This window comes from Hipposideros armiger, unplaced genomic scaffold, assembly GCF_001890085.2.
Source record: "Hipposideros armiger isolate ML-2016 unplaced genomic scaffold, ASM189008v1 scaffold_243, whole genome shotgun sequence".
NCBI lineage: Eukaryota > Metazoa > Chordata > Mammalia > Chiroptera > Hipposideridae > Hipposideros > Hipposideros armiger.
In genome coordinates this window covers 1,650,565-1,675,645 of record NW_017731593.1, presented here as the reverse complement: position 1 = coordinate 1,675,645, position 25,081 = coordinate 1,650,565, and the positions used below count along the sequence as shown (strand labels likewise).

Genomic DNA, 25,081 nt, shown 5'->3' with positions numbered 1-25,081 from the left:
AGCTATTACAACAGCGTTACCATTTCTCCTCTACCTGCGTTGCACTCAGGTCACCATATTTGAAGGTCAAATATAAATTTACCTTTTCCGTAATTTAATGTCAAGACTATTGGTGAAAAATCAATATTATTAACGTTTGCATTTAGATTTTTTGGGGACCATTTTTCTTTTCATGTAATTATCCTAAAACTTTTACTTTTTGACCTTCCTAATAGACCAACTACTTTTAAAAAAAATTAATAGACTTCAATATTTAGAGCTGTTTTAGGCTTACAGAAAAATGTAGTGGAAAGTTTGGGGAGCCGCCATACTCCCTTATTTGTCCCTGCTTCTCCTGCCCCCCAGCACATGGTTTCTCCTCTAATTAACGTTAGTGTGGTATAATTGTTTCAGTTGACGAACCAGATTTGATGTCATTAACTGAAGTCTATAGTTTATGTTAGGACTCGCTTTTTGTGTTTTTACAAATGTATAATGACATGTATCTGTCATTATAGTATCGTACAGAACAGTTTCACTGCCCTAAACAGCCTGCATCCTACCTGTTCATTTCCTCCCTTCCTCCCTGTGCATCTCTGGCAGCCACTGATGTTTTGACTCTCACTATAGTTTTGCCTTTTCAAGAATGCCATATACTTGGAATCATAAAGTATGTAGCCTTTCCAGATTGGCTTTTTCATTTTGCAATATGCATTTTTAAGGTTCTTTTATGCCTATTTATGACATGATAGCTCATTACTTTTTATTACTGAATAATAATATATAATATGGATATAGCACCGTTTATTTTTTTGTTCACCTGTTGAAGGACACCTTGCTGTCTTCCAAGTTTTGACAGTATGAATAAAGATGCTGTAAACATTTGTGTGTAGGTTTTTGTGTGAACGTAAGTTTTCAACTCGTTTGGGTAAATACAAGGAGTGTGATTGCTGAATCATATGGTAAGAGTATGTATAGTTTGAAGGAAACTGCCAACCTTTTTCCAAAGTGACTGTACCATTTTTGCATTCCCATTAGTAATGAATGGGAGTTCCTGTTGCTCCACATTCTACCAGCATTTGGTACTGTCAGTTGTTTGGATTTTAACCATTTTAATAGTCATGTAATGGTAACTCATTGTCCTTTTAATTTGCAATTTCTTAATGACATACACTTATAGATTGAATTATGTCTCCCTCCAAATTCATATATTGAAGTCCTAATCTCCAGTACCTTAGAATGTGACCTTGTTTGTATATAAGGTCTTTACAGAGTTAATCAATTTAAAGTGAGGTCATTACTGTAGTTCCTAATCCAATATGACTGGTGTCTTTATAAAAAAGGGGGAATTTGGACACAAAGATAATGCATACAGGGAGAATGCCATGGGGACATGAAGACTGCCATCTATAGGTCTGGAATCTGATCTTCCCTCACAGCTCTCAGAAGGAACTAACCCTGCCAACACCTTGATTTTGGACTTTTAGTCTCCAAAACTGTGAGACAATTCCTGTTGTTTATGCCATCCAGTTTGTGGTACTTTCTTTTGGTAGCCCTAGCAAACTACTACACATATGATGTTCAGCATTTGTATGCTTAGATTCATTCCATCAGTTTCACTTTTTGTCGAGGTGTCTGTTCAGATCTTTTGCCCATGTTTTAATTGGATTGTTTGTTTTTTACTTGTTGAGTTTTAAAAGTTCTTTGTATGTTTAGATTACTTGTCCTTTATCAGATGTGTTTTGCAAATATTTTCTTTCCGCCTGTGGCTTGTTTTTTCATTCTCATAATGGTGTTTTGTTTTTTTTGCAGAGCAGATGTTTTTAATTATAATGAAGTCCAGCTGATCAATTTTTTCTTACATGGATTATGCTTTTGGTGTTGTATCTGAAGTCATTATCAATCTCAAAGTCACCTAGATTTTCGATGTTACATTCTAGGAAGTTTTATAGCTTTGTCTTTGATCCATTTAGATCTAATTTTTATGAAAGGTTTATTGTATGCATCTAGAATAATTTTCATTTTTTTGCATGTGGATGTCCAGTTAAGCCAGCACCATTTATTGAAAAGGTTATCCTTTCCCCATTGAATTTCATTTGTTCCTTTGTCAAAGAGCAGTTGATTGTATTTATGTGGGTTTATTTCTGGGCTCTCTGTTCTCTTCCATTGATAAGTTTGTCTGTTCTTCCACCAATATCACTCTGTCTTGATTCCTATAGCTTTATAGTAAGTCTATAGTAAGTCAGGTAGTGTCAGTCTTCCAACTGTGTGCTTGGCCTTCAATATTGTGTTGATAATTTGGCTGACAAGATTTACTAACATTGAATTAACATGTAAGTTTTGATTATTTGACTTTGTATGATTTTCCTTACACTTTCCAGTTTACTTTATAACTGATAGTCTTAATACCATATGTGAAAAAGTAGACTAGAAAAAAAGCTATAAATATACAACTTAGTTTTGCAATTTTGAGTCACATTACTTTCTCTTCATTATGTTGTATCTCTATGGATTGACTGATAAAGCATATGTTGAATATATAAGACATAATTTAGGATAATGAGTGATTGTAAAATGAATGGGAACATTACATAAAGAGTTATAAACTTCAATGTAATAGGATCATGTATTCTCTAAAAATATGACATTTACACAGATAAGATTATGTATTATTTAGTCATGTAAAATACTGATATGTTAATTTATTTTAAAAAGACATACCTGAGTTTTTAGAGAAGTGCCGTTAGATATTAAATGACTGAAAAGAACATGATTCAGTTTAAGGGAAAATCTTAAGTCATTAAGCTATGAGTCAGAGCAAAATATTCTCTAAAATTATTTTTAAATTATTCCAATATGAATATTGAAAGTGTTCCTTTAAAACAATAAACCATCTAACCTGTTTTTCTTTCTTTTTTGTTTTTTCCTCCCCTAGAGCCTTTTTATTCCGCAAGCTTCTGAGGTTAGTGTCTTATTTAGGGGATTTTACTTTTAGCTTCTACACAACCCAGTGTTCTCCACAAATATAGAAAATATTTATATTCGTTAGTATTTGTAATAAGACCTAATATTATTTACAGATGTTCACAATATTTCTATAACTTTTACACAAAGATAAAATCTAGGGAATTCCTTATAAAATACCCATTAGTTATGCAATTGCTAGTTGTTCATAAGAATAAGAAATAAAAATAAGATAATGCAGGGATTCAGCTTGATATTTGTAGCATGTTTTAGAGAGATGAAAAGTCAAAATCACCTACTAGCTCATTGATGCTATTCATTTCATAATACAGTATGGATTGAGATGAAGAGCTAAGTGGGAATGTAAATGGTATGGTTTTACTTTTGTTCAGTATGGCCTTTGTTTATAATTGGTCAAATCACTTTTTTTGTTTCTTTATTCATCTCAAGAAAATGTCATAGCTTCCAGGATGCTTCAGAAAATCTGTTTAATCTGACTTTAATCTAGTAAAGTCAGTTGAATCTGAGTAGTTTGAATTTAAATCTCATAGCCCTATTTAAAACTCAATTTTCCCCTTCTACTTAATGCCACTTAGGCTTTTCTAGGAGATTGGCATGTTGAAAGGGTTGAATCTAGTCATTCACTCTGCGTGCTCCAATAAGTGAAGAGTTATCTGTTCTTTCATTTATATTCCAGTTTTTCCTCTTGGGTGTTGACACCTAGAGGAGAGAGATGGAAAGGGGAAAGGCTCTCTTACTTAAGTGGCACCTTTGTTCCTTTTTTTTGTTTTTCCCTCTTTCTGTTTCTCTAACACTGACTAGACCTCTTGCCTTCTGTGGGGAAAGAAAGACAAATACTAGATATCTGATGTAGCACATGTGCAAAACTTTTTTTGGGGGGAGCGAGGTATTTTTGGAGGGTCACACTTTCCAGTTCTGGCTTAACTTTTTCTACTCTTTCTCAGTTTCTACCTTTCCAGTATACCCCCAGCCTCTGGCTACTTGGGTCGGCATTGTCTGGATACTCAAGTCCAGCTGCTTTCAAAGTCAAGACACTCTTCGCTATTACAAATAGTGACTCCAGTTCTCTCTACCCCTTTTTTCAACTCCAAGTCTTTCTTCCCTCTTGTTCAGTGGGCTTGGGGAGGAGGTGGGGGCATGGAATAATCAAGTCTAAACACAAGCAGAGGTCTGTTTGAGAGATAAGATGCCAGTCTTCCCTTGTCAATCTTTTGGACACACTCTTGCTTGATTTGGACTCTGACAACAGCATTATTCACCTACATTAAGTCAGTGGAGCAAATTCTGATTGACTCATTCAAGAAGGGGTGGGTTTGGGCAGTCTGGGGTAAAGAGGCACTGAGGAAGGTAAACATGTTTAAGTTATGGAGGAGTAGTTGGCTCTCACTTGTTTAGACTATCTTCTGAATGAGAAATACTTGATCAATGATTTTTTCTTCTTAGTGTTGGGTTCTAATTGCCAATCTTTGGGCAATGGGAAAAGTCCCACCTGATATTCTATTATGTAAATTTTACCATAGTCTTGCTAGTACTTCCATTCTTGCTGTCTACCATCAATTCCACCAAAACAGCTGGCATTATCCTTTTAAAAGATGAAATAAATTATGTCTCCCCTCCAATCAAAATTCTGCAGTGTCTTTTTTTAACACTTAAAACAAACAAAAAATCCAAAGTCCTTACTATGGCCTACAAGGTCCTACATATGTGATCTGACTCCAGGTTAAAATTTTGATCACTTATTCCTGTCTCAGGGCGTTGCTCTTGGTGTTCCAGCTGTCTGCAGTCTTCTTACCCTAAATCAATGGTTCTCAACCTGTGGGTCACGACACCTTTGGGGGTCGAATGACCCTTTCACAGGGGTTGCCTAAGACCATCAGAAAACAAAAAGATATTCACATTACGATTCATAACAGTAGCAAAATTACAGTTATAGAGTAGCAATGAAAGTAATGTTATGGTTGGGGGTCACCACAACATGAGGAACTCTATTAAGGGGTCGCGGAATTAGGAAGGTTGAGAACCGCTGCCCTAGATAGTCTGTGGACTCATTCTCATTATTTGGAAATTATTTCATTCAAATAATGCTACTTCTTAGTTTTTCTCTTGACTATTCTGTTAAAATAGTATATTACTCTGTTCCCGTAATTTGCTTTATTTTTTATTTAGACATAAATCATTTCTATACATTATATATTTAACACTTCACTTATTATCTGTCTTTCTACTGGCATATAACCTTTGAGAGGGAAAGTTATTGGCGTGTTTGTTCAGTGCTTTACCCAGTGCCTAAAATGGGACCAGATCCATAGGAGACAATCAATATTTTTGTTGAATAAATAAATGGATGAATGAGTGCTGGTTTCTATACTCAAACTTTAGAAATAGCTTTGACTTCTCCCACAATTTTCACTCTAATTTTAGTGTTTTACATATTAGTGTTTTACATATTATAGTATACTTCCTCATTTTATACATCTTTTATTATTCCCATTGGTGTTATCCCTGTTGAACCATCCACAACACACCTCTAGTCATTTTCCATGTTGCTGCTAAAGAGATTTTTATAAAATGTTTACCAAAAATGCCATTTTTTAAAGCAAAATATTCCAAAATGCCTTCGCATACTTGGGCCTGTGCCTGTTGTGCTTCTCCTTGTGCCCCTACACGCACTCTGTATTTCACTCATCTCCTTTTTTATTGCAAAACTCGGAATGCTTAATATGCTGCTCTTTTACTTCTGTACCTTCAAGTAACACCTATTCCCTTTGTTCTTCCTGCTGTATATTTTATTAGTGTCTGAATACATACAGTGTATCATGAGAAGACTCTAGAAAAGGTTCTTTATATTTGAAATGATTGGAACACAACTATTAGTTGCATTGTATGTTATTATTTCCCATATTAGCAAACCTCCTATTTCTTCACCGAGTATCCTTAATACATGGTAAGATTTCATTTGTTATTTTTGATGAGTATTTAAAAATTAACCACCATCTTGAAGAGCACCATAAACACTATTTTGTGTTACTGTTTATAATATTGTGAATTCATTTTAAAGGTAAGGGTATATGGTACATGTTTAACTCAAGGATTTTTTTCAAAGGATATGCATGTGCGAATGTTTATTGTTATCTCTTACTTTCAGAAAACTAACCTGAAAGGAGCAGGAGAAATGATTTATGAAAGTAAAAGTGTTACTTGTATAACCTTTTCAGAAAATGTGATCTTTTGAGAGACTCTTCAAATTTGTATTTTTTGTTTATATGTCATTGTGCGAATGAAAGGAGAGACTGATAAAGGAAATAAAATTATTTTATATAAACAATTAAAGCCAAATGTTTTACTTATCTGAACATGTTCTAGGTTCAGTGTCATAGAACGGACCAGGGGTTTTTTAGGAAATGTAGACTCTGGGAGTATGTAGCAGTGTTCCAAAACTTATACTTAGCATTTTTGTATCTAAAATAATGCAGAAAAATATAGCTTATGATATTAGTCTCTTTGAGAAGACCCAGCTAAGTAAAAGTGATACATACTATGAAGTTGTAGAGCAGTAAACAAAGATGGGACTCTAAACGAAGTTTTTAGTTGAGGCAGCTCTTTTGAACAATTACTACTATTACTGATAATAGATTAGTTATTGTACCGTGTTCTTTATGTGAGTTATTTCATTTAGTTCTTAGAAACCCCTGTGTTTGTTATTTTACCTAAGAAGAAACAGCTCAGAGTTAGACATTTATAAATGAATACTGCTATGTATTCAATTGGTTGTCTTTATATCACTTACCAGTACTTCCTTGAATGTTTGGGGGAAGTTACAGAGCCTTTTGAGAACCTGACAAAAGCTTATAGCCCATTTTTCCTTAGAAAAATGTACTTATGAACTTGTTTAATATGTCATTATACCCATGCACTTTTGCAGAATTCCTAGGTTCCATAAATCTCAGATTGGGAATCCCTGATCTATGTCTTCTTTTAATAAAGAGATTGGGGGACTCTGTATTTTCTTTTTCATCTACCACCTCTTGTCACTTAAAGGAAATATTTATTTATACTATGTCTTATTCTAGAAAGAATTTAAGAAAGCTGAGAGGAAATGTTCTGCTATCTCTAACTCCACTGATTATATGCCAAAACAAATCTCACTTGTTATGGCAAGTGAGATTCAGAAAAGTTTGACTTATGGGACACTTTTTAGTGGTCAAATTTATTGGTCTTTGCTTCAAAACATCCTCAATTTGTTTCAAGAACCTAAATGTGATATTTTGAAATAACGTAAACAGTTAACCTCTTCAGAGTTATATAAATGTAGTAGCTGTTCCTGGAGGTAGAAGATTAGAAAAATAGTCTAGTGATTCAGTGATATTTCTCAGAGAATAATTTTTGAATTTTCTGATTTTATCAAAGATAAATAGAAAGGGAGGTGGCGTTCTAATAAAAGTAGGATGTGGTAATAATTTTCTGTATTAATGAACTAAAGTTACCATACATTTGGTTAACTCATTGTTTATATGAGCAAAGGATAAAGACTGTATTTAGATTCTAATGCAGCATGACTTTGGAGAAGAGAAATTGTCACTTTACAATGGGGTTGCTATTAAAGCTCCAAAAGTAATATTACCACTGCTAGTGTTGAGGACTAGTTATTTCATAAAATTTGGGGTTTATTTCATAAAAGTAATTTAGAATTTCAGAATGGTTTTCATTTATTTTTAGATATTTTAATGTTACTTGTGCTTCAATTCTGGTATCTCACTTATATATTTTTTCCTCCTTGAAATTGTCACCTGAAACAAAAGCATTAAATTAGCTGGAAAGCATGAAGAATCTTACTGTATATATTTGCCTGGTATTAGGTAAATTACTATAGAAATAATGTTATAAATTGATATACAATGTTTGGGTTTAATTTTTTAACACAGAGGTTTTAACATTGAGTTACATTGTGAACTGAATAACTATTTCTATTTTTTCCTTCAGTCATTCTTAACATTCAGTTTTTAAATGAATGGTAGCTCATCTGTGTAGGGCTCTTGTGACTGACTGATGTATTCTGTTTTGCTGTAGCACAGTTTTCAGACAGCCACTTTTGTTGTTAAATATTTTCATTTTCTATAGTACTTTTCATCCCTGTATATATGTACAGGAATCACTTCACCCACCACCGAATTGCAGCCACTTCTGAGGTGGAACGCAGCAACTGTTTAACAGCGCACTTTCCCCTAGGTGCTGACAGCTGCAGAAGAAATTGTACATGGTCCTGTACAGAAGGTATTTCTCCACTGTGCCATCTGCAGAGTGAAACTGACTAGGAGTACTACATAGACTGTAAGTTTCTTGTGTACCTGCTCTAGACTGGAAAACCCAATAAGAGAGAATAACGAATTACTGGGGAGAGCTTCATTTAAAAATGTATTGAGGTCAGTTAAACTTAGTGCTGCCCTCCCTGGCTCTAAATTTTATTCTAAGGTCATGTAATTTGCGATTGCTACCGAACTGAGTAACAAACAAATGGAAATTATTTTGTTCTAAAAGCAAATGAAGCTAAAATGCTTTTATAAATACTTCACTTTTAATGAAATTTAAAAGAAGTCAATTTGTTTTTAAATATTTTCAAAGAAGCACGCCAATATTATATAAGCTTTTAGAGCTGTTCTCTTAAAGTAGCAAATCAACTTATAATACAATAAGAACACCCTAGTTAGCTTTGCTTGCAACGTTGTGTGTCTTAGTCTTAATACTTTCACTCTTTTGGGGAAATGTTTGTATCAGAGCCAGTTGATGATGAACCTAGTATTCATTCTTTATTTTAGAAACATTGAGTTTAGTTTTTTTTTAACATACTGAAACAAAGCTTGAGAGAGAAGAAACAGTTAAATATCTTAACTTCCACTTACTGTGTTTTAGTCTCTCTCTCCCCAATCCAATTATTTAATGATTTTCTCTGCTTTTGTAAAGACAAATTTATAAGAGTGCTATCTTTAGTAATAGTTTGGCATGTTTATGACTTATAGGATAGGAAAATAACATTAGAAACTGCCGTGTCTATTGTTAAACAATATGATATGGATTGTCATATTTAATTGTTTTGCTTTTTTAGTCAATAGTATGATGTACTAATTATCAATTTTTTTTTAAATTTCTTTGTGCTTCTATAGTCATTTCTATTGGCAAGAAATTAGGGTCTGTTAGGGTTCAGTCTTAACCTGTGATGATTATATGAAATATAGTGTTTTTTTTAGCTAATCTAAATTATGTGTCATAAATTAAATGATATTTGTGTATATCTCTATACCTATAGATTTTCAGTGAATGCAGATAAAAGTCTTTCTGGGCCACAGTTTACGTACTTGTAAAATGAGGTGGGTGGAAGAAATTATTCTCTAGAGACCCTTTCTTTAAGTTTTTTCAGTTCAACTCAGGGGTGGAATTCTGTGCATTTGGAATTGTACCTTACATTATGGAAATGAGATACTTTGGTGCAAGTGATTTTGTTCTAGTTAAAATATTACTTGTATTAATTAAGTGCTGAGTGATGGTATTTTAGAGTCAAAAGAAGAGGTCTGATTTCCTACAAAGATTTTCGACTAATTTTGTAGTGCAGTTACTCCCACTCTTGAAAAATGTATATATTTTTGAGAATAAATACAATACAATTCTCAATATCCTATTGAACATGGAAGCATCAGGTAAATTAGCAAAACTCGGCTTTATTACATTCAGAGTAGAATGTAGTTAAATATTACCAAAAAACTAACTTTTAAAGGAGCTTCCCCTCCTTACTTACATAGACTTAATATTTCATTCAATAGTCACAGCCCTAAAGAAATAAGCATTAATATTTTAAAGAATATAGTTTAGACATGTACTTATGTATCTCTAGCAAAGGGTATTTTATCAATATATGAAAATTTAATTTGCTATAATTGGTTCTTTTGCATTTTCTGCAAACAGTGTAATTGTAAGTATTGCTTAATCCCATTCATCTTATTAACTGAAGTAATTATATTTGATGGAATAGACCATATGTTTTATATATTATTTAATGTTTTCATGAAAAGGTACAAACTACCTATTGTGCATATCAGAGTATAAATTTTTCAATTATACAAGATTTTAATTGTTATATATTACACCTTCTGTGGATGATGTAAATTTAACAACTTACTAGATACCATTTTTAACTCTCTGAATCTTATACTTTAATATACTTACAGTTTATATTATTCAGAAAAGAGAATTAGGTGGAAACATTTTTATTGAATATACTTGTATATTAATTGGATTTAATGAACATGTACTATCTGTATAATCAAAAATAAAGGGAAATGTTTGTTAGTTAAATTGTATATTTGGAAATTTATTTTATTTAGAAACTATCTTCATTGCATAAAGTATATTATAGAAACGTAATATTTCTATTTGATTATTTTCAAAGGGAGGGCTCTTCATCTTACTCTGAAGGACCAGAATTATGGTTGGGCTTATTATTTCATTTTGGAATTCAGAAATAAGAACTAGATCAAGAGTAATTAAATCTTAATGAAACCTTTAATTTTTTTTATCCTCCCCATTATAATTTTCTATTTGAAATAGGAAAAATCAAGTAAATGCGTAGATAATATGAATTTCAAGTACTTAATGATATGTACTTAGACCTCTGCAATAATAATCTGCCAACTTCTAGCTTTCAGTTAAACGCTTTAAAAAGAAATATTAGGATCAGCTGAAGAAAGTGTGAAATTGGTGAGAAAATAAAAATATATAAAGAAATATATTTTGAGTATAGATCTTATGTAATTTAAACTAATTTTAAAGAACATACATTTTTACATAGTTTCACTCCATATTTTTAAATTCTCTAATATTCTCCTCAGTTTTACAAAATACGTACTCTGTCTTTTAATTAGGGACATATTTTTATATTCATCCCAAAAGGATTTTTTAAAATTGTCTTATCAGATTTCCTGAGCAAATTCTTATGATAGGGAATGAAAACTTTCAAGTGTTTTATCGTGAATAATGGGGAGATGATTTTGCAATTTAATATTAGGTGGACAATTCATTGAATACTAAATGGCTTATATTTGAGTTATTTCATTTAAACTTTAGTATTCAGACATTATCATCCAAAATATAATTTATATTCATAAAATAATATATGCAGTTTGAATTTATATATTTTAGAATATATAAGGTCTTTATTTTTTCCAAATAACTTCAGGCAGACATATTGAAATAAAATACTCATATAATTACTTCAGTCTTTGCTTATCTTATTACACATGTAAATTAACTCTGCCTGTTATATGAATTATGCAGGTATTTCTCAATATAAATGGAATTAGTTGAAAATTTTAAATGTATAAGTTTTCATAAATAACTTTTGATTCCACAAATATTTTTTATCTTTAATACTGAGTTAACAAGCATTATCACTTAAAATTTTTTCTTTAACTCTGAAGTTTCTGTGTGTGTGTGTGTGTGTGTGTGTGTGTGTTTTCGTTCTCCCTAATGCATTTTCTGATCTGGAATTCTGACTGCTACTTTGTAGTTATTTAATGAAGTATAAATTGTTTAACAACTTTAAGGATTTTTCTTTATTTGTTAATTGGGAATCATTACACCTACCTCACAGGGTTGTTGTGAGGAAAAAAACAATAAAACACATGTGAAAGAGAGCTTAACATATATCAGCTATGGTAGTATAAGAAAAATGAATGTTACCAAAACTCTAGTGGCCCCCATTGTCCTTATGATAAAATCCAAATTTTCTGTCTAGGCATGTGATCTGGCCGCCTCCTCATGTCCTCAACTTCATTTCTTTCCTTGCAAATGGCATGTATTGATTGATTGATACTAAACTTTTTGCATTTCCCAGAGTATCTCATGCTTTGGGGCTTTGTCTGCCAGCGACTTTCTTTCCAACCACACACATGTCTTTATACCTAAGCTACAATCATCTGTGTAACTCATCCTCATTCCTCAGTTCTTTAGATTTCTTGTTAACTAAGATGTTTCCTACACTTTGTTCATCCCTTATACTTCTGGTAGCTGATCCTTCTATCTGACCCTGTAAGATTTGCTTATTACCATTCTTGCATTAGTACATGTAGTGTAACTGCCTTTTTCACTTGGCTGCTGAGGTTGAAGTCTGCCTTTAATTGTTTTCCTCAGTACTTAACTGAGTTTCTGCAACTCAGGAAATGAGTGAACATTTTATAAGTAGATGGTGGTTCACCCTAAACGAATTCAAACATATATCATTACTATATGATTAGTACTCTTTAAAAAGTAACTTTCATTGTTCTATATTTATAGAATACATTTCAAGCTCAATAGTCATATCAAAATTATGACCTTATAATTAGACTAGTTTGCTTGCTAATTCACTGCTCTTAATGGGTTTATTAAAAGAGATGAACTCACTAGGGTACGAGCAGAAAGTTCCTTTATTCTCTGCTGTCACTTGTACCTGAAATCCCACTCCTGAATGTTATTTTCTGCCCCTTGATAAATTCTGTCCAAGTACTTTATCTCTTCTGAATTCTTTCTTTTGCTTTTCTGGGTTTATCAAAGACTCCTACTTTCTGGGGATAACCCAGTTGTAATTCTTTGATACAGTCAATACTTCTTTTGTTTGTTTTCTTTTGACTATCCTTCTTAGTTTCTGATTTTCTGGTCTACCTCCAGTCTGTTTCTTTCTGTTTCTTTATTTCTTTCTCCCTCCCTCCCCCCCCCCCTCTCTCTTTCTGTTTTGTAGTCCTCTAGGTTGAGTTCCTTTAAAAATGCTTCAGTGCTAGTCCCATTTCTAGGGGTCCTTATCTGTCCCATGGGAAAATATAATTCTTCACAAACTGGAACTCTTGGCCATTTCTAAGGCACTAGCCCAGACTGAGGTCACCTTGCCCTCTTGCCTTTAGACTTTTTTTCAGGTCTAAGTCCAGATCCTATACCATGTGGTGTGTCCTGTATTCTAAAGGACATAGGCAAAACTGAGTGAAGCACTGTTCCATTTCTTCCTCAAGCAATCTATAAGCTCCCTTCTTCCAGTATGTGCTTACATTTTTTGATGTGAATGATAGACTAAAGGATGTCTCAGCAATTTTCAGCCAGTCCTTTCAAATGTCACATAGATGATCTGTCAGTTCTAGTACTTGGAACCAACCCATTGTTCTCAGCATTGGGTCCTTAGCTAAAACTGAGAAAACAGGAAAATTCCCATTTTAATATCCTATTATACCACTTACACTGAGGCCATAATGGGCAGCTTGCATTTCTGTGAGTTTCTATGACTGTCTATCCATTTCTGTTTTCCATGCCTTGTCTTAGTCTATTCTGTGTGTTTGGAATGTCCTTTCTGTCTTTTAGTCCTAGTGGAATCCTACCCAATCTTTGATGCTCAATTTCGGTGAAGTCTTTATTGGTCTTAGCAGTTAGACTAAATACTTCTCTCTACTGTGTTCTGTGTTCTTCTAATGCTTTGTTTAAAGTGTTATTGTGTAACCTATAAATATGCCTGTCTCCCTGACTAGATTGTGAGCATTTTTGAGACAGCCACTGAATGATTTATTGGTGAACCCCTTACTGTCTAGTCTCCCTTATGTGTTCAATACATTATTTGTTGAATTAATGAATCTTTCCTGAACACTGAGATTAAGGTTTATAAAACAATTGTTGAGTAATTAATATTTCTATTTTTATTTAGTTTCATCTTTATTCCAAAAAATATTGAGGGGGCAAGAGTTCGTTTTTATGCCTTTGATTTTTTTTTTTTTTAAACCGTGGTGTTGCTCTTCATCCATTCATAGACACATTTTGTTTCAGGCTTTAGTTCCGTTTTGGTACAGTTGGTTTTCTTTCATTTTCTCTGCATCTCATTGCTTTTATTCTTTATTACATTTGATGGTGTTAATTTTTTTTTTAACAATCTTTTTTTTAACTTCATTGGGGAACAACCATGGTCATTGGTTACACATTGCTTTCATGCTACAATGGCACAGTTGGCTCTTTCAAGGAGGGCGCAGCTCACAGTGGCCCATGCAGGGGTTGAACCAGCAACCTTTGTGCTATCAGCACAATGCTCTAAACAACTGAGCTAACTGGTCACCCCGATGGTGTTAATTATAATAAGGATAGCTAGGTATTCCAAGAAGGTTCATGTTGAAAGTAAAAACAATAATAAAATAAAAAAGGTTTTTTTAAATTATTTTTTCCATTATAGGATATTCTTCTTTCTTTTCTAAGTTCTTCAGCGTTTCAGATTATATTACCTAAATATGGTCAAAATGGTAAAAAAGCAAGCTGCTAGTCACCAAGAAAATTAGTTATGAGAGAATAGTATTTCTAGAACAGAAAATTAATTTTTCTGAATTATAGTTGTATTTGTTGGGAGTAAAGTGCTGTTTCAATCAGACTTTTTATTCTATTGTTATTTTGAGTGAATACTGTAAATAAGTTGCCTTAAATAATTTGGCGTCTAAATAATTTGGGGAATTTCGGCTATTCCCCAACAGAATAATTTAGTATTTATTATTGAAATTTAGCTAAAAGTAGGATTCTTTAATATGTATAGTAAAGCAAATATACGATGACTAGATAATTAAATCAAATGAAAAATTCATTTTATGCCTACAACTTTTTTTCCTGGAAAGTTCCAAATGAGGACAAACAGTATACTAAGAAGGTAAAATAGAAAAATATTTTCTCTTTAAATCAGACCATTAACATTTGAGAGAAGATAAGTCAATTTGCGATAAAATATTCCAGTAATATTTTGTTCCTTATTTCCGCATTAAATATGGACTATCTCATGCAGAGTTTTAAAGAAAGATTTTTACTTTATTTACTAACTTTCTCCAATATAACTGGTGACATTTTAATATTCATTCATGATAATTTTATCCATTAGTACTGGCTTTGTAACCTTAGTGAATGAAAATGTTATGTAAAATACTAAATATGGCAGATCTCAGGGTTGAATTTCAAATAGTGTAGATGCCAAGAATTGTACTGTATATAATTACTTGTATGCAATCATATTTCTTATACCAGTAGACTTTAGTTTTTGTGTTTCATAAGAAGAAACAAACTATAAAATTATGGCTAAGTGATTCGCAGTTTCAGGTATCACTAAACACTGTTTATTCCCGTTTACCCACTTCCCCAACCATTGCAGTAGCGCCAACATTCCATTTACCTTAAAAAATCAGTAAAATTAATTATTCTTGTATTTTTAACTTCAAGTTGAATATTGCTACATGATGGAAGTTTGATATTAGAAAGCATAAAATTGTGTTTTTCTAAGTTTTTGTGAGCATACTTGGGAAAACTAAAATCCAGAAAAATTTTTAGGAAGCATCTGCTATATATATCCATCCACTGGTTATCAAATAGGAAAATTAATGATTAAAAAGAAAGCTTTTCAAAACATACCATCATCTAAAACATACTTTTAAATATTTATTATGGGTTTTCCTCCCTTTTAAATGACTGTTTTTTAATTGTGATATTATATAGGACTTTAATTTCAAAACCCTTTTTTATTAGGTCAAGTAAAATATTAAAAATTAAATGGTAATGAACTCTAAAATTCATCAGAAACCTAGTCTTTTATTTCATACTTAATCTCAGATAGTGCTCCTATGCATATACCTTACTTACGTTATAAGTGCAAATAATAAGGAAATCGGCTATTAATTCATGTGTTTAGCTTATGCTTCTCTCTGAAATTCTAACTCCACGTTTTCTCACTGTGCTACAGGTTATGACAGCTTTAGCATGTCTGAAATCAAGCCAAACCTTTAGTCCTCCATTCTCATTTTGTCTCCCAACCTCAGTCATTCTTGCTATGGGTTCACCATGTACTTTGTGATGCGGGATCAAAATAATATCACTCTCTCCTCTCCTTTTGGAGTTGAATGCCATCCTATTTATTTCAGGATCCTAATTGTCTTGCTTTTAAGATGTTGTCTGCATCACTGTGCTTCATTCTGTATCCATTGCTAAAACTCTAGTTCATTACTCTCATTTTTCAAGATTTGTATACAAGTTCTGTCTTTCTGTTTATATTACATTTTTGTTGAGGGTAGGAACTACATATTCATCTTCGTGCTTTCCATGGAAAACATTCTCAGTAAATCATTATTTACAAAAGTCTTTAACCCAATTACCGGTCCCACTGAGGATCTAATTTATCCTCGTAAGAGGATACAGTGGCCTCCCAGGAGTATCTGCTGTAGTATATTTTAGTGATTAATGTGCTAGAACTATATAGATGGCTCACTTTTCCTTTTTGCCTCTTCTTATTATATTCTTTGAAGATAATCACTGATATCTGAACATTTTCATTTTGAAGGTGTTGTCATTCCAGATTAGATTGAATTTGAATATGTGCTTATTCTGTTTTTTTAGAGTGTTTCATGAAATTATTTGAATAAATGTTTGTTAGTGTTATACAGAAATAAGATGACTTTTTTAAATGTGTTCTCTTAAAAATATTATTTTCAGTCTATAGTTTTGCATATTTGGATTAGCATAATCCTATAGTCTTCTCATTGCTCTTCACTCTCTCTTAGTGTGTATGTTTGTGTATATTTATATCTGTCTGTCTTTTATCTATACATATATACGTGTATGTACATAAGAGCTCTTAACTTTATTAATTCACTTTTTAAAAATCTAATGTCTTAATTATTTTATTGAAAATGATAAATTTTCAAGTCAGGTTAATTTTATATGGCTTATATAAAAATAAAATTTGAAGCATATATGGGTTGTATCTATTTTCCAGATTTGTCTATTTTATGTTAATGCTAGCATTTATTGCTTTTATACCCTACATATTATATCCATAGTTTGTGTGACACTTAGTAAACTTAATATAATTAACATTCTGTTATTTGTACAATATTCTATTATTCTTACTCTACATTCATTCATTCATTCATTCATTTAATAAATGTTTATTTAGTAATACTGAGTGCGAGGCACTGTCCTACATTCTGAGAATACAGAAAGTCTCTGCTCTCAGGGAGCTATATTCTTGTAAATGAAGAGGGACACATAAATATATAACACTAAATAAATGCTTAATTTTAGATAGGCATAAACACTATGAAGGAAATAAGTGCATGTGATAAAGTGTTGAGGGGGAGTATACTTTAGCTAGGATAGCAAGAGGAAACATCTTCATAGAAGGATATTTGAGTTGAGCTCTAAATGATTAGGAGAAAAAAAAATCACATTCCAGGCATCAGGAATAACAAAGATAAAGGTCTGGATTTGAATGAGTTTGGCATGTTCAAAGAAAAGAAAGAAATGCTGTCTATGTTGACCATTGTTAGGGAGAAAGAGTGTTTGGCAGGAGGTGAGGTCTTTCAAATAATACGGGCAGATCAAGTGGACCATAGTAAGGAGTTAGAATTTTATCATAGCCACAATGTGAAGACATTGGGCACTCGAATGTTATGATGATTAACAATAAGGAAATCACTGCTCCTGTTGTGTGGAAGGTGACTAAGGGAAAGGGCTGAGGATCTGGAGGAGGTGATTACTAGGAAGTAGTAGTCTAGAAATTATGGTGCTTCAGGGCTTTTCACTGTAGAAATGATGAGAGGTAGAATGTTTTGGAGGAGCACTGATAGAATTTGTGACTGTATTAGAAATGGTTTCATCCACTGTATCAGACATAATTAAACATTAAATAGCCTTTGAAGATATAATGTTTCCATGGTAAAAAAAAGTGTACCATAGTTTATTTAAATTACATCTCTATTTTTGATTATTTAGTTTTTTCCTCATTTTTTGCTAGCATACATAACAATCTTTTGTCATTTTCTCATCTCACTGCCATTATATATAAATAGTGAAAGGTAAAAAAAAAACTATACTTTGCTATTTTCATTTATCTTTGATTAGTAGCTAGGTTGAAATTTGAATGTGTATGTTGATTGACCAGTTGCAGTTTTTTCAATTGTGAATTGTGTCTAGCCTTGTTTACTCTGGAATGCTGGTATTTTCCTTATTGTTTTGAGGACCATTTTAACTTTCTATGATTATTTAGAAGTCCCAACATGATTTGGCCTTGAGATTTTTAATTACGTATTATGTCAGTCTCCCCCATGCCCATTGTGGTCTAGACAGTTCAGGCACCTCTCAAACAAGCCAACCTTTGTCTAGCCTTGTGTCCTTTTGCATTTGCGATTCTCCATTTTCTGGATCCTTCTTTCTCCAGCCTCACATGGTTGACTATGTCTCATCATTCATGTTTTAGGTCATATGTTAGTCATTAGAGCAGCTGTTCCCAAATTCCTAACATAGCATCCTTTCTCACTCCTTTCACAATCTGTTACGTTATTGCCTCTGTTTTGTTTGTTTTTGTTCCCCCAGTATTTTGTGGTCTTCAGTCCTAGTTGCTCTTTATTTTTTTTTCATTAATATTAGTAACAAATTATTATAGTTCTATAGTATATTTTCTGTGGTCACTAAACAATTGCCACACATTTTGTGTCCTAAAACAACACAAATTTATTCTCTTAACAGTTCTGGAGGCCAGAAGTCGAAATTCAGTTTTACTGGGCAAAAGTTAAGGTGTTGATAGGGCTGGTTTTTCTTGGAGGCTGTAGGGGACAAGCCCTTTCCTTCCCATTTCTAGCTTCTGGAGGCTTCCTGTTTTCCTTGGCTTGAGAACCCCTTCCTTGAATCACTCCAACCTCTTGCTTCTGTTATCACATCTACATCCTCCTTTGCCGTTCTTATTTCTCTTTTATGAGTATCCTTTGATGATACCTAGGGCTAACCTGGATAATCTAGGATAATCGCCCCATCTCTCAAGATCTTTAAGCACATATACAAGTTCCCTTTGGCATATAAGGGGACATTAACAAATTCTAGGGGTTAGGATGTGGATATTATTTGTATTCAGCCTACCATATGTAGGAACGTATTTTTTTTCTATACTATTTTACTTTTGTCTCTTTTATTGAACTTTTATGTTAAGTATGATTGCATTTAGCTCATTTCCTAGACAGTCATAAAATCAATAAGTAATCAATTTTTTCTGTATTTTACAGTAGTATCTTTGTACGTCTTATTTCTGTTTTATCTTAGTGTTGCTTTCAATCTTTAATGCAGATGTCCAAAATATTTTTACTTTTATTTATCACATTAGCTATTGGTTTGGGATAGCTGTTTTTTCTAATCATAGGAAAGTGATTTGTTCATTGTTCTTTATTAACTTCCATTTGCATCCCTGGATTAAGCTGTATATGATTACAGTGTATCCATTTTTCAGTACATTGCTAAACTTAATTTACCAGTAGCTTATGATTTTTTAAACGTTTACATTAATAAATGTGATTCATTTGTATGTGGTTGGTTTTGTGTATGACTTCCTTTTCCATTGGGAATATCAGAGTTATGCTAATTAATAAAATGAATTTAAATATGTTCTACTTTTTCTGTAGATTGGGATAATTTTTATAGCATGAAAATTGTTTCTTCATTTAAAATTTGAAAGATCATAAAAAGCAATAGGAGCTCTGAGCTTATTTGAGTATAATTCTTTGACAGACTTTTAAATTTCTTTGGTCATTTAATTTTTGTTTGAGTCACTTTGAAAAGTTGCATTGTTCCCAGTGAGTTGTCCACTCTGTCAAGATATTAAAGGAACATTTGTTGCACGCATACTATGTTGTAAGCATTGTACTAGGTGCCGTGTGTACAGAAATAAAGAACATAGGATTCTTAATCTCAGGAAACATGTAATAATGAGAAGAATGTTAGTTTTTCTAGGAGGAAGACAGAAGAAATTAACACTTAAACAGAATTTCTGATAAGGATTTCATCATGAATACAGGCAGCAGGCACTAAGGCATAATAAAAATGATTGAAAACAGAAAGAATTGTTCATTATAGCTGGAGTGTATATCTGGCTAAGAAGGAATAATGGCTAGAGATTCAGAGCTATATTGTGGATTGTTCTTGAATTAACACTTTTCCCTGTAGACATTGATAGGCTGTTAATAATGTTAATTCTGGGTTTATCATTAACAGATACATATTTTTAAAAGATTAGTCCGATAGCAGCATGAAAGACTCTACTGAAGGCAGGATTGTTAGAAACAGGTTAGCCATTGCATTACCACAAAAAAAAGTAAGTGCCTTCTGAACTAGGGATAGAGGTAGAGATGGAATGGAAGAAAAGAATATAGATGAAAAAATGCTAACAAAATAGAATCATCAAAGACTTGTTCACTCGTTGGAAGTAGTAAGTGAGGGAAAAGTTAATACAACTCCCAGCTTTTGTCAGGTGTATTTGGGGTTGAAGGAAATGTTTGCCTTATCTTTATGTCATAAGCTGTAGCTCTGACTTAATTTGAAAGGCTTATTATTATGTTCTAGATAGGCAAACTGTCATTAACGTGAAAAAGTTGGAATAAGAAAGTCAATGTCTGCATCATAGATATTTTGTTAGAAACCAAGGGTATCTACTACAAACAGGTTCACTAGTTAACCAGGGGAGAAGAAATAGACATTCTAAAAGATTTCTGAACCATATAGCATGAAGGGTGATCTAAAAATGAAGTCATTTTATTTCATAATATTTTTTAGTAAGTCTTTATCTGGAAAAGTGAAATAAAGAATTCTGTAGTGAGGGAGTCTAGACATAATGTTTGAAATTAGTTTGAAGTAATTTTTCAGCACATGTGTGCCAAGCACATGAAATATCGATATCAAAATGAAAGATTTTCTGCCCTCAAAAGATAAGAAAGCCTTTCAAAACGTATTTTATGAGGGTGATTTCAAAGTCTCTGCCCAACTGCCTTACATGTATGAGTAATATAAGCCCACGTAACTACCACCACAGTCAAGAGAAGGTGTATTTCCATCATGCCAAAAATTCCATAGTGCCCCTCCCAGACCACCTTCCCAGACCACTCTCACCCCATCCCTCTATTCCCCTCATTCCTCCTGTCACTGACATTCACTGATCTGTTTTCTGTCACTATAGATTCAGTTAGACTTTTCTAGGGTTTTATTTAAATAGAATCGTATTTATGTAGCTTTGTGTCTGGCTTCTTTTGCTATGCATAATGTTTTTGAAATTCATCCCTGTTGTTTCATAAGTAATTTATTCCTTTTTATCATTGAGGAGTAAGTCATTGTCTGAATATACAGGTTTTTTATCCATACACCTATGGATGGACATTTAGGTTTTCAGTTTTTGACTATTAGGAATAGAATTGCTATGAACATTTAAGTTCAAGTCTTTGTTCAGACATATGTTTTCATTTCTCTTGAGTAAATATTTAGAATATCTAGGTCATGTGGAATATTAAACTTTCTGGGAAACTGCCAGACTGTTTTCCAAAGAGGTTTTGCCGTTTTACACTCTTAATGCCAATGCATGAGCATGTCAGTTGGTCCACATCCTCATCCATACTTGGTGGTGTCAGGCTTTTTAAATTTTAGCCATTATAATTTGTGTGTCATTTAACCTTGTGGTTTTAATTTGCATTTTCCTAATGGGGTTTCTTGTGTTTATTGACCATTGCTATATTTTCTTTGGTCAACCATCTCTTCAAATATTTTGCCCATTTTGATTGGGTTATTTTCTTATTAAGTTACAAGAGTTCTTTACATATTCTGAATACAAGTCCTCTGTCATATGTACATGTTGGGAATATTTTCTCCCATGTATGGTTTGTGTTTCCATTTACCTATTTGAGTTCTTCAAGCAGAAAATTTTAATTTACATGAAGTCCAGTTTATAAATGTTTTATGTTTCTTGCTTTTTGTGTCTTAAGAAATGTTTGCAAATGTCAGGTTTTCGCCTAGATGTTTCATAGTTTAATTTTTTTGTTTGGTTTTTTGTTTTGTTTTGTTTTGTTTTGTTTGATTGTTTGGTTTTTAGTTGAGCCATCCTGCCACCTGTTGGCAGCTCAGTGGCAGCTCAGCTTGGGCCAGGAATCGAACCGCTGTTACTCAGAGCTCACACTCTTGAGCGAGCTCTTAACCAACTGAGCCATTCGGCTGGCCCTCATAGTTTAATTTTTATAGTTAGGTCTCTGATCCATTTGTAGTTAATTGACTATGGTGTGAAAACAAATTTAATCAATAAATATGTTTAGTTAAGAGAAATCAGAAAGAGTTATCTTCACACATTTGAAGGACTTTGAATATAGAGAAAGGAGTAGACACATTTTTATCTGAAGTTAAAGACATCTTTGGAATTGGTTTGTATAAGAAATATTAGTCTAGCTTATATACTCATCCAGCAAATTAAAAGGTGTCTTGTAAAATAATGAATTCTCTGTTAGTAGTGATGTTTATCATATAGAATGCTAACATTCTGTTGCACATGAATTTGTACATACAGATAACCTTATGGTATTATCAGATATAAAATATTCATAAATGTTGGTTGTTGTTAGTGCTGATGTTATTATTATATTTAGAATTCTTGCCTTGAGGAAATTCAGAGAGGATGATATTTAGATGAAATAGGTTTGGATTCTATTATTTATTCACTTATACATAGTGGTCTTACTTTTTATAGTGCACCCCCAATAGAGCTTAATTGTTAATGGGTACCAGTTAAATACTAGGAAGCAGTCTTTTTTAAATGATTTTAATCATTTCTTTCAGTAGCATGGGTAATTCATGAATACTTTTTTTGATAAGTTCAAATAATATAAATTAGAATAAACATTAAACTGCCTTCTCACCTACTCCTCCATGCTTTTCCAAGAAATAACTACTAGAGATTTGATGTATTTGCTTTCTGATTGTTTTCTATATATTTGTGCTGATATATATTCTTATATACATATGTATACCCATTTCTGGGTTCTTAATATAAACCTAAAATGAACATATTATACTTGATTTTTTTATCTTAACAAGCATGTCTGATCTTCCCATATTGGCACCTTCATTCATTGTTACTGCTGCAGAGTATTTAATAGAATGAACATACCATAGTTTGTTGTTCTTTCAAGCATGCAGCAGGCAGACAAGAACAAGGCCAGTACGTGACTGACAAAAATTGTCTAGTGAAGATAAAATGAGTTACTTTTAGATTCAGTTTATTACTTAGATAGACAACAAAAGGAAGAGAAGCCAAAAGTGCTACATCCCCAGGTCCTTGTCCCGTACCCTAAAAGGGCAACATGAAAATAAAAGATGCTGACTGCAGTGTGCGTTGTGGGGTACCCCACGAGTGAGGAGCCGTTCTAGACTCCAGCTAAATACTTTTCCGGTTTGCAGCCATACCCTGAGGGGTTGAGAGTTGGGCAGGGTGAAGCAGGAAACCTCATAGCTCAACAGAACCTGGGAAGCTATGAGAAACTGTCTCGTAATAGCCTCCCTGACAGATAGGGACGTGAGTGGGGAATGGCCTCATAGCAGCTCCTCACAAGCCTCCCATTATCTCATGTCCTAGAATGATCACAAAGCATCCTGCCAAGGCACAGATTAGCCGCATTCAAAGTCGTTGCTTGTGTGGCCAATAAGTATATGTTTACAGTTGCCAGAGCATCAAAATGGAGCCGTTCTCCAACTCCATCCTCCAACCTTCACAAAGCAAGATAACAAATCTTAAGGGCATAACCACTTCATCAGATACTTTACTTAATTGTCTTTATAGGGGCTTAGTTCAGATGTGACTCCCAGTAGGTTGCTCAGGCATGCTTGGAGGAAAACCCTCAGCCAGGCTCCTCATCCATAGCCAAACCGGTTAAGTGTCATTAATTCAAGTGCAGCAAGAGGTATTGGCAAATCACACATACCACCGGCCCCCTTGACTGGCCAGTAGGGGGTTCAGGGCAGTGTGATTTTTAATCACTGCTTGGCCCAGAGAGTTAGAATAATCAGCTATGATCTGAAAAACATGCAAACGAGTTTGTCTTTGCTTAGTAGCAGAGGGAGACCACAGGGTACCAACGATAATAGGATTAGGCTAAAGAGAATCCGAACTGTGTCCAGAAACTTAATCTTATTTTGCTGCCTGGTCCCTCCTAAAGTCAGTAGCTTCTGGGAAGCTTCTGAGAGTTCATAGATTAAGATTCTTCAGTGGCCAGTAGTCAAGTTGAAAGTGATGGCTGTAGTTTTTTTGTTGTATTGGCCAGATGCTTTGTGGATCGGAGCTGAGAGAGAGTGTTTTCTCCCTCCAACCCTGGACCGCTGGTGTCCAAGGTGTTCTCTTTTCGTAGCCAGGATTGTTGCTTTCATTTCACAGCCATGCGATTTAGTCTCTGCAACATGATCAGTCCCTTCAGCAATCACTTCACCCTTTTTCTATTCTCCCTAAGTCTTCCCTACATTATATGGTCTGAACTCACCCTGCGTGGCTTACCAGAAAGGTGTCTTATGCAGTCAGTGCTCAGCAGTATCCTCAAGAGAAAGGCAAGAGCCTGCATACTCTTACTTGGCGGACTCGACAGGCCTGGTACTCCTGGCTGTGTGCCTAAGAGTTCCTTTTTCTACTTGACAGTGAACCTGACTGTCTGCACACATTTGCCAGGCTTCCTTGGTCTCATGTGCTGGAATTGCTAGGCTTTGTTTTTTTGGCCCTGTCCTGAATTGTAGATGGATTACTATGCTCTCTAGACAATGGTGTATCCATGTGGCTGTGGCTCTTACCTGGGCAGCACAAGTGATCAGCTTGTTGATTCTATTGATGTCCATCCTCAAAGTGTTCTTCCTACACAGATCATGAACAGGAAGTGTAGTGTGGGTTTTATATAATCTGTAGCCATAGTGTTTTAATCTCCACAGAGACTGGGACTTGATTATCTAATTGTCTCACTACCAGGCTCGAGTTATTGAAAATGTAATAAACTTTGTGGGGGGAGGTGGGGGGGGTAGTTTCTATGGTAAGCACCACAGCTCATGACTTGACCCAATAAGCACAGTTCCCTTTTCCATGCACAGTTTTAAATAATTGTCTTTAGGGCTGCATGCTGCAGTGGCCCAGTTACACCCCATCATATTTTCACATGCCCTATTCAGTTTTAACCAGACCTAGGCATCCTTAGGAACATCAAAGAACTGAAGCCCCTTCAGCATGGCATAGGTTCTAGTACAGACCGCATCTGGGATAGCCACAGTTTGG

The 25,081-nt window shown here is 33.7% G+C and overlaps 1 protein-coding gene across 3 annotated transcripts in view; it reads left to right on the top strand.

The window, feature by feature from the left end:
• NOVA1 (NOVA alternative splicing regulator 1) overlaps positions 1 to 25,081 on the top strand; it is a 143,289-nt gene that overhangs the window by 37,433 nt on the left and 80,775 nt on the right. Inside the window, exon 2 of one of the 3 annotated variants that reach the window (XM_019655688.1) lies at positions 8,191 to 8,292. The exons of the other annotated variants lie outside the window; for them this stretch is intronic. The gene's annotated coding sequence lies outside the window, so the exon portion shown is untranslated. The remainder of the gene's footprint in view (positions 1 to 8,190; positions 8,293 to 25,081) is intronic. 3 annotated transcript variants of the gene reach the window in all.